Consider the following 11,095-nt stretch of genomic DNA (forward strand, 5'->3'; position numbering starts at 1 on the left):
TTGTGGGTTTTGGAGAAGATCATGTGAGTTTAGTGTGATTTTGGGGGCAATTCATAGTTTTTGGTGTTTTTTCTTCTGATCCCGTTCTTTTTTGGGGTGTTTTAGACGTGTTTTGGGGTCTCCGTTGGGTTTCGTTGGGTTTTCCGTGGTCATCATGGTGGAAAAGGGTAACTTGTGGGTTTTGGAGAACATCAGTTAGGTTTAGGGTGGTTTTGAGGAGGATCTATAGTTTTGAGGGGTTTTCTTCCAGATTTGGGTGTGATCCCGTTCTTGTTTGGGGTGTTTTTGACGTGTTTTGGGGTCTCCGTTGGGTTTCGTTGGCTTCTCATTGGTCGTTAAGTTAAATGGGAGTGGATGGTGGGTTTTGGAGAAGATCAGGTGAGTTTAGAGTTGTTTGGGGTTTGGATCCGTGCTTTTTGGGGATTTTCTTCCAGTTTTGGGGGTGATCCCGTTTTTGTTTTGGGTGTTTTTGACGTGTTTTGGGGTCTCCATTGGGTTTCGTTGGGTTTTTCGTGGTCATCATGGTGGAAAATGGTAAATTGTGGGTTTTGGAGAACATCAGGTAGGTTTAGGGTGGTTTTGGGGTGGATCTATGGTGTTGGGGGTTTTCTTTCGTTTTTGGTGGTGATCCTGTTTCTTTTCTGGGTGTTTTTGACGTGTTTTGGGGGCTCTGTTGGGTTTCGTTGGGTTTTCCATGGTCATCATGGTGGAAAAGGGTAAATTGTGGGTTTTGGAGAAGATCAGGGTGCTTTAGGGTGGTTTTGGGGTGGATCTATGGAATTTGGGCCTTTATTCTGTTTTTTTTTGGGTTGATCCTGTTCTTCTTTGCGGTGTTTCTGACGTGTTTTGCGGTCTCCGTCGGGTTTTGTTGGGTTTTCCATGGTCATCATGGTGGAAAAGTGTAAAATGTTGGTTTTGGAGAAGACCAGGTAGGTTTAGGGTTGTTTTGGGGTGGATCTATGGCTTTGGGGGTTTTCTTTCGTTTTTGGGTGTGATCCTGTTCTTGTTTGCGGTGTTTTTGACGTGTTTTGGGGTCTCCGTTTGGTTTCGTTGTGTTCTCGTTGGTCGTTAAGTTAAATGGGAATGGATGGTGGGTTTTGCAGAAGATCAGGTGAGTTTAGAGTGGTATGGGGGTTGGATCCGTACTTTTTGGGGATTTTCTTCCAGTTTTGGCGGTGATCCCGTTCTTGTTTGGGGTGTTTTTGAAGTTTTTGGGGTCTCCATTGGGTTTTGTTGGGTTTTCCATGGTCATCATGGTGGAAATGCATAAATGGTGGGTTTTGCAGAACATCAGGTAGGTTTAGGATGGTTTTGGGGTGGATCTATGGCTTTGGGGGATTTTCTTCCAATTTTTGGTTGATCCCGTTCGTGTTTGCGGTGATTTTTACATGTTTTGGGGTCTCCGTTGGGTTTCGTTGGGTTTTCCATGGTCATCATGGTGGAAAAGGGTAAATTGTGGGTTTTGGAGAACATCAGGTAGGTTTAGGGTGGTTTTGAGGTGGATCTATGGTTTTGAGGGGTTTTCTTCCAGTTTTGGGGGTGATCCCTTTCTTGTTTGTTTTTTTTTTTTGACGTGTTTTGGGGTCTCCCTTGGGTTTCGTTGGCTTCTCGTTGGTCGTTAATTTAAATGGGTGTGGATTGTGGGTTTTGGAGAAGATCAGGTGAGTTTAGAGTGGTTTGGGGGTTGGATCCGTGCTTTTTGGAGATTTTCTTCCAGTTTTGGGGGTGATCCCGTTCTTGTTTGGGGTGTTTTTGACATATTTTGGGATCTCCGTTGGGTTTTGTTCGGTTTTCCTTGTTCATCGTGGTGGAAAAGGGTAAATTGTGGGTTTTGGAGAAGATCAGGTAGGTTTAGTGTGGTTTTGGGGTGGATCTATGGTTTTAGGGGTTTTCTTTCGTTTTTGGGGGTGATCCTGTTCCTTTCTGGGTTGTTTTTGACGTGTTTTGGGGTCTCTGTTGTTTTTCGTTGTGTTTTCCTTGGTCATCATGTTGGAAAAGTGTCAATTGTGGGTTTTGGAGAAGATCAGGTAGGTTTAGGGTGGTTTTGGGGTGGATCTATGGAATTTGGGCCTTTATTCTCATTTTTGGGATGATCCTGGTCTTGTTTGCGTTGTTTTTGACGTGTTTTGGGGTCTCCGTTGGGTTTCGTTGGGTTCTCGTTGGTCGTTAAGTTAAATGGGAGTGGATGGTGGGTTTTGCAGAAGATCAGGTGAGTTTAGGGTGGTTTGGGGGTTGGTTCCGTGCTTTTTGGAGATTTTCTTCCAGTTTTGGTTGTGATCCCGTTCTTGTTTGGGGTGTTTTTGACGTGTTTTGGGGTCTCCGTTGGGTTTCGTTGGCTTCTCGTTGATCGTTAATTTAAATGGGTGTGGATTGTGGGTTTTGGAGAAGATCAGGTGAGTTTAGAGTGTTTTGGGGGTTGGATGCGTGCTTTTTGGAGATTTTCTTCTAGTTTTGGGGGTGATCCCGTTCTTGTTTGGGGTGTTTTTGACATATTTTGGGATCTCCGTTGGGGTTCGTTGGGTTTTCCGTGTTCATCGTGGTGGAAAAGGGTAAATTGTGGGTTTTTGAGGAACATCAGGTAGGTTTCGGGTGGTTTTGGGGTGGATCTATGGTTTTGGGGGTTTTCTTTCGTTTTTGGGGGTGATCCTGTTCCTTTCTGGGGTGTTTTTGACGTGTTTTGGGGTCTCTGTTGTGTTTCGTTGGGTTTTCCATGGTCATCATGTTGGAAAAGTGTCAATTGTGGGTTTTGGAGAAGATCAGGTAGGTTTAGGGTGGTTTTGGGGTGGATCTATGTAATTTGGGCCTTTATTCTGTTTTTTCGGGGGATGATCCTGGTCTTGTTTGCGTTGTTTTTGACGTGTTTTGGGGTCTCCGTTGGGTTTCGTTGGGTTCTCGTTGGTCGTTAAGTTAAATGGGAGTGGATAGTGGGTTTTGCAGAAGATTAGGTGTGTTTAGGGTGGTTTGGGGGTTGGATCCGTGCTTTTTGGATATTTTCTTCCAGTTTTAGGGGTGATCCCGTTCTTGTTTGGGGTGTTTTTGTCGTTTTTTGGGGTCTCCGTTGGGTTTCGTTGGGTTTTCCATGGTCATCATGGTGGAAAAGTGTAAATTGTGGGTTTTGGAGAAGATCAGGTAGGTTTAGGGTGATTTTGGGGTGGATCTATTGTTTTGGGGGATTTTCTTCCAGTTTTGTTGTTGATCCCGTTCTTGTTTGGGTGTTTTTGACGTGTTTTGTGGTCTCCGTTGGGTTTTGTTTGGTTTTCCGTGGTCATCCTAGTGGAAAAGAGTAAGTTGTGGGTTTTGGAGAACATCAGGTAGGTTTAGGGTGCTTTTCGGGAGGATATGTGGTATTTGGCATTTTGTTCTATTTTTGGGGTTAATTCTGTTCTTTTTTGGGTGTTTTTGGCGTGTTTTGCGGTCTCTGTTGGGTTTCGTTAGGTTCTCGTTGGTCGTCAAGGTAAATGGGAGTGGATTGTGGGTTTTGGAGAAGATCAGGTTAGTTTACAGCGGTTTGGGGGGGAAATTCATAGTTTTTGGTGTTTTTTCTTCTGATCCCGTTCTTTTTTGGGGTGTTTTAGACGTGTTTTGGGGTCTCCGTTGGGTTTCGTTGGGTTTTCCCTGGTCATCATGGTGGAAAAGGGTAAATTGTGGGTTTTGGAGAAGATCAGAGTGCTTTAGGGTGGTTTTGGGGTGGATCTATGGAACTTGGGCCTTTATTCTGTTTTTTGGGTTGATCCTGTTCTTCTTTGCGGTGTTTTTGACGTGTTTTGGGATCTCCGTTGGGTTTTGTTGGGTTTTGCGTGGTCAACATGTTGGAAAAAGGTCAATTGTGGGTTTTGGAGAAGGTCAGGGTGCTTTAAGGTGGTTTTGGGGTGGATCTATGGAATTCGGGCCTTTATTATGTTTTTTTTGGGTGATCCTGTTCTTGTTTGCGGTGTTTTTGACGTGTTTTGGGGTCTCCGTTTGGTTTCGTTGTGTTCTCGTTGGTCGTTAAGTTAAATGGGAGTGTATGGTGGGTTTTGCAGAAGATCAGGTGAGTTTAGAGTGGTTTGGGGGTTGGTTCCGTACTTTTGGGGGATTTTCTTCCAGTTTTGGGGGTGATCCCGTTCTTGTTTGGGGTGTTTTTGACGTGTTTTGGGGTCTCCGTTGGGTTTCATTGGCTTCTCGTTGGTCGTTAATTTAAATGGGTGTGGATTGTGGGTTTTGGAGAAGATCAGGTGAGTTTAGTGTGGTTTGGGGGGGAAATTCATAGTTTTTGGTGTTTTTTCTTCTGATCCCGTTTTTTTTTGGGGTGTTTTTGACGTGTTTTACTGTCTCCGTTGGGTTTCGTTGGGTTTTCCCTGGTCATCATGGTGGAAAAGGGTAAATTGTGGGTTTTGGAGAACATCAGGTAGGTTTAGGGTGGTTTTGAGGTGGATCTATGGTTTTGAGGGGTTTTCTTCCAGTTTTGGGGGTGATCCCTTTCTTGTTTGGTTTTTTTTTTTGACGTGTTTTGGGGTCTCCGTTGTGTTTCGTTGGCTTCTCGTTGGTCGGTAATTTAAATGGGTGTGGATTGTGGGTTTTGGAGAAGATAAGGTGAGTTTAGAGTGGTTTGGGGGTTGGATCCGTGCTTTTTGGAGATTTTCTTCCAGTTTTGGGGGTGATCCCGTTCTTGTTTGGGGTGTTTTTGACATATTTTGGGATCTCCGTTGGGTTTTGTTCGGTTTTCCTTGTTCATCGTGGTGGAAAAGTGTAAATTGTGGGTTTTGGAGAAGATCAGGTAGGTTTAGGGTGGTTTTGGGGTGGATCTATGGTTTTAGGGGTTTTCTTTCGTTTTTGGGGGTGATCCTGTTCCTTTCTGGGTTGTTTTTGACGTGTTTTGGGGTCTCTGTTGTTTTTCGTTGTGTTTTCCTTGGTCATCATGTTGGAAAAGTGTCAATTGTGGGTTTTGGAGAAGATCAGGTAGGTTTAGGGTGGTTTTGGGGTGGATCTATGGAATTTGGGCCTTTATTCTGTTTTTTGGGATGATCCTGGTCTTGTTTGCATTGTTTTTGACGTGTTTTGGGGTCTCCGTTGGGTTTCGTTGGGTTCTCGTTGGTCGTTAAGTTAAATGGGAGTGGATGGTGGGTTTTGCAGAAGATCAGGTGAGTTTAGGGTGGTTTGGGGGTTGGTTCCGTGCTTTTTGGAGATTTTCTTCCAGTTTTGGGGGTGATCCCGTTCTTGTTTGGGGTGTTTTGGACGTGTTTTGGGGTCTCCGTTGGGCTTCGTTGGCTTCTCGTTGATCGTTAATTTAAATGGGTTTGGATTGTGGGTTTTGGAGAAGATCAGGTGAGTTTAGAGTGTTTTGGGGGTTGGATGCGTGCTTTTTGGAGATTTTCTTCTAGTTTTGGGGGTGATCCCGTTCTTGTTTGGGGTGTTTTTGACATATTTTGGGATCTCCGTTGGGGTTCGTTGGGTTTTCCGTGTTCATCGTGGTGGAAAAGGGTAAATTGTGGGTTTTTGAGGAACATCAGGTAGGTTTAGGGTGGTTTTGGGGTGGATCTATGTAATTTGGGCCTTTATTCTGTTTTTTCGGGGGATGATCCTGGTCTTGTTTGCGTTGTTTTTGACATGTTTTGGGGTCTCCGTTGGGTTTCGTTGGGTTCTCGTTGGTCGTTAAGTTAAATGGGAGTGGATAGTGGGTTTTGCAGAAGATTAGGTGTGTTTAGGGTGGTTTGGGGGTTGGATCCGTGCTTTTTGGATATTTTCTTCCAGTTTTAGGGGTGATCCCGTTCTTGTTTGGGGTGTTTTTGTCGTTTTTTGGGGTCTCCGTTGGGTTTCGTTGGGTTTTCCATGGTCATCATGGTGGAAAAGTGTAAATTGTGGGTTTTGGAGAAGATCAGGTAGGTTTAGGGTGGTTTTGGGGTGGATCTATTGTTTTGGGGGATTTTCTTCCAGTTTTGTTGTTGATCCCGTTCTTGTTTGGGTGTTTTTGACGTGTTTTGTGGTCTCCGTTGGGTTTCGTTTGGTTTTCCGTGGTCATCCTAGTGGAAAAGAGTAAGTTGTGGGTTTTGGAGAACATCAGGTAGGTTTAGGGTGCTTTTCGGGAGGATATGTGGTATTTGGCATTTTGTTCTATTTTTGGGGTTAATTCTGTTCTTTTTTGGGTGTTTTTGGCGTGTTTTGCGGTCTCTGTTGGGTTTCGTTAGGTTCTCGTTGGTCGTCAAGGTAAATGGGAGTGGATTGTGGGTTTTGGAGAAGATCAGGTTAGTTTACAGTGATTTGGGGGGGAAAATCATAGTTTTTGGTGTTTTTTCTTCTGATCCCGTTCTTTTTTGGGGTGTTTTAGACGTGTTTTGGGGTCTCCGTTTGGTTTTGTTGGGTTTTCCCTGGTCATCATGGTGGAAAAGGGTAAATTGTGGGTTTTGGAGAACATCAGGTAGGTTTAGGGTGGTTTTGAGGTGGATCTATAGTTTTGAGGGGTTTTCTTTCAGTTTTTGAGTGATCCCATTCGTGTTTGCGGTGATTTTGACGTGTTTTGGGGTCTCCGTTGGGTTTCGTTTGGTTTTCCGTGGTCATCATGGTGGAAAAGGGTAAGTTGCGGGTTTTGGAGAACATCAGGTAGGTTTGGGGGACTTTGGGGGTGTATTCTTGGTATTTGGGGTTTTCTTTTCTTTTTTTGGGGTGATCCCTTTCTTTTTTGGGGTGTTTTAGACGTGTTTTGCGGTCTTTGTTGGGTTTCATTGGGTTCTCGTTTGACGTTAAGGTAAATGGGAGCGGATTGTGCGTTTTGGAGAAGATCATGTGAGTTTAGTGTGGTTTTTGGGGGGCAATTCATAGTTTTTGGTGTTTTTTCTTCTGATCCCATTCTTTTTTGGGGTGTTTTAGACGTGTTTTGGGGTCTGCGTTGGGTTTCGTTGGGTTTTCCCTGGTCATCATGGTGGAAAAGGGTAAATTGTGGGTTTTGGAGAACATCAGGTAGGTTTAGGGTGGTTTTGAGGTGGATCTATGGTTTTGAGGTGTTTTCTTCCAGTTTTGGTTGTGATCCCGTTCTTGTTTGGGGTGTTTTTGACGTGTTTTGGGGTCTCCGTTGGGCTTCGTTGTCTTCTCGTTGGTCGTTAATTTAAATGGGTGTTGATTGTGGGTTTTGGAGAAGATCAGGTGAGTTTAGAGTGGTTTGGGAGTTGGATCCGTGCTTTTTGGAGATTTTCTTCCAGTTTTGGGGGTGATCCCGTTCTTGTTTGGGGTGTTTTTGACATATTTTGGGATCTCCGTTGGGTTTTGTTGGGTTTTCCGTGTTCATCGTGGTGGAAAAGGGTAAATTGTGGGTTTTGGAGAAGATCAGGTAGGTTTAGGGTGGTTTTGGGGTGGATCTATGGAATTTGGGCCTTTATTCTGTTTTTTGGGATTATCCTGGTCTTGTTTGCGTTGTTTTTGACGTGTTTTGGGGTCTCCGTTGGGTTCCGTTGGGTTCTCGTTGGTCGTTAAGTTAAATGGGAGTGGATGGTGGGTTTTGCAGAAGATTAGGTGTGTTTAGGGTTGTTTGGGGGTTGGATCCGTGCTTTTTGGGGATTTTCTTCCAGTTTTGGGGGTGATCCCGTTCTTTTTTGAGGTGTTTTTTTTTCGTTTTTTGGGGTCTCCGTTGGGTTTCGTTGTGTTTTCAATGGTCATCATGGTGGAAAAGTGTAAACTGTGGGTTTTGGAGAAGATCAGGTAGGTTTAGGGTGATTTTGGGTTGGATCTACGGTTTTGGGGGATTTTCTTCCAGTTTTGCTGTTGTCCAACATGATGAGCATGGAAAATCCAACGAATCCGAATGGAGACCCCAAAACACGTCAAAAACACCCCAGAAAGGAACAGGATCACCCCCAAAAACGAAAGAAAACCCCCTAAACCATAGATCCACCCCCAAACCACCCTAAACCTACCTGATCTTCTACAAAACCCAAAATTTATCCTTTTCCACAATGATGACCACGAAAAACCCAACGAAACCCAATGGAGACCCCAAAACACGTCAAAAACACCCCAAACAAGAACGGGATCACAACCAAAAACGAACGAAAATCCCCAAAAAGCACGGATCCAAACCCCAAACAACTCTAAACTCACCTGATCTTTTCCAAAACCCACATTCCACACCCATTTAAATTAACGACCAACGAGAACCCAACGAAACCCAACGGAGACCCCAAAACACGTTAAAACACCCCAGACAAGAACGGGATCACCCCCAAAACTGGAAGAAAACCCCTCAAAACCATAGATCCACCTCAAAACCACCCTAAACCTACCTGATGTTCTGCAAAACCCACAATTTACCCTTTTCCACCATGATGACCACGAAAAAAACAATGAAACCCAACGGAGACCCCAAAACACGTCAAAAACACCGTAAACAAGAACGGGATCAGAAGAAAAAACACCAAAAACTATGAATTGCCCCCCAAAACCACACTAAACTCACCTGATCTTCTCCAAAACCCACAATCCACACCCATTTAAATTAACAACCAACGAGAAGCCAACGAAACCTAACGGAGACCCCAAAACACGTCAAAAACACCCCAAAGAAGAACGGGATCACCCCCAAAACTGGAAGAAAATCCCTCAAAATTATAGATCCTCCTCAAAACCACCCTAAACCTACCTGATGTTCTCCAAAACCCACAATTTACCCTTTTCCACCATGATGACCACGGAAAACCCAACGAAACCCAACGGAGACCCCAAAACACGTCTAAAACACCCCAAAAAAGAACGGGATCAGAAGAAAAAACACCAAAAACTATGCATTGCCCCCCAAAACCACACTAAACTCACATGATCTTCTCCAAAACCCACAATCCGCTCCCATTTACATTAACGTCAAACGAGAACCCAATGAAACCCAACAAAGACCACAAAACACGTCAAAAACACCCCAAAAAAGAAAGGGATCACCCCCAAAAAAAGAGAAGAAAACCCCAAATACCAAGAATCCACCCCCAAAGTCCCCCCAAACCTACCTGATGTTCTCCAAAACCCGCAACTTACCCTTTTCCACCATGATGACCACGGGAAACCAAACGAAACCCAACGGAGACCCCAAAACACGTCAAAAATACCCCAAACAAGAACAGGATCACCCCCAAAACTGAAAGAAAATCCCCCCAAACCATAGATCCACTCCAAAAATCACCCTATACCTACCTGATGTTCTCCAAAACCCGCAACTTACCCTTTTCCACCATGATGACCACGGAAAACCAAACGAAACACAACGGAGACCCCAAAACACGTCAAAACCACCGCAAACACAAATGGGATCACCCAAAAACTGGAAGAAAGCCCGTCAAAACCATAGATCCACCTCAAAACCACCCTAATCCTACCTGATGTTCTTCAAAACCCACAATTTACCCTTTTCCACCATGATGACCACGGAACACCCAACGAAACGCAACGGAGACAGGAAAACACGTCTAAAACACCCCCAAAAAGAACGGGATCAGAAGAAAAAACACCAAAAACTCTGAATTTCCCCCCAAAACCACACTAAACTCACCTGATCTTCTCCAAAACCCACAATCAACACCCATTTAAATTAACGACCAACGAGAAGCCAACGAAACCCAAGGGAGACCCCTAAACACGTCAAAAACACCCCAAACAAGAACGGGATCACCCCCAAAACTGAACGTAAACCCCTCAAAACTATAGATCCAGCTCAAAACCACCCTAAACCTACCTGATGTTCTCCAAAACCCACAATTTACCCTTTTCCACCATGATGACCACGGAAAACCCAACAAAACCCAAAGGAGACCCCAAAACACGTCTAAAACACCCCAAAAAAGAACGGGATCAGAAGAAAAAACACCAAAAACTATGAATTTCCCCCCCAAACCGCCGTAAACTAACCTGATCTTCTCCAAAACCCACAATCCACTCCCATTTACCTTGATGACCAACGAGAACCTAACGAAACCCAACAGAGACCGCAAAACACGTCAAAAACACCCAAAAAAGAACAGAATTAACCCAAAAAATAGAAAAAATGCCAAATACCACATATCCTCCCGAAAAGCACCCTAAACCTACCTGATGTTCTCCAAAACCCACAACTTACTCTTTTCCACTAGGATGACCATGGAAAACCCAACGAACCATTCGCTGGGTTCTCGATGGTCGTTAAGTTAAATGGGAGTGGATGGTGGGTTTTGCAGAAGATCAGGTGAGTTTAGAGTGGTTTGGGGGTTGGATCCGTACTTTTTGGGGATTTTCTTGCAGTTTTGGCGGTGATCCCGTTCTTGTTTGGGGTGTTTTTGAAGTTTTTGGGGTCTCCATTGGGTTTTGTTGGGTTTTCCGTAGTCAACATGTTGGAAAAGTGTGAATTGTGGGTTTTGGAGAACATCAGGTAGGTTTAGGGTGGTTTTGAGGTGGATCTATGGTTTTGAGGGGTTTTCTTCCAGTTTTGGGGGTGATCCCGTTTTTGTTTGTCGTGTTTTGGGGTGGATCTATGGAATTCGGGCCTTTATTCTGTTTTTTTGGGTGATCCTTTTCTTGTTTGCGGTGTTTTTGATGTGTTTTGGGATCTCCGTTGGGTTTTGTTGGGTTTTGCGTGGTCAACATGTTGGAAAAACGTCAATTGTGGGTTTTGGAGAAGGTCAGGGTGCTTTAGGGTGGTTTTGGGGTGGATCTATGGAATTCGGGCCTTTATTCTGTTTTTTTTTGGGTGATCCTGTTCTTGTTTGCGGTGTTTTTGACGTGTTTTGGGGTCTCTGTTGGGTTTCGCTGGGTTCTCGATGGTCGTTAAGTTAAATGGGAGTGGATGGTGGGTTTTGCAGAAGATCAGGTAAGTTTAGGGTGGTTTGGGGGTTGGATCCGTGCTTTTTGGGGATTTTCGTTCGTTTTTGGTTTGATCCCGTTCTTTTTTGGGGTGTTTTTGACTTTTTTGTTTGTGGTCTCCGTTGGGTTTCGTTGCGTTTTCCATGGTCATCATGGTGGAAAAGAGTAAGTTGTGGGTTTTGGAGAACATCAGGTAGGTTTGGGGGGACTTTGGGGGTGGATTCTTGGTATTTGGGGTTTTCTTCTTTTTTTTGGGGGTGATCCCTTTCTTTTTTGGTGTGTTTTTGACGTGTTTTGCGGTCTTTTTTTG

Source organism: Aythya ferina (genome assembly GCF_964211825.1).
Source record: "Aythya ferina genome assembly, contig: HAP1_SCAFFOLD_105, whole genome shotgun sequence".
Classification (NCBI taxonomy): domain Eukaryota; kingdom Metazoa; phylum Chordata; class Aves; order Anseriformes; family Anatidae; genus Aythya; species Aythya ferina.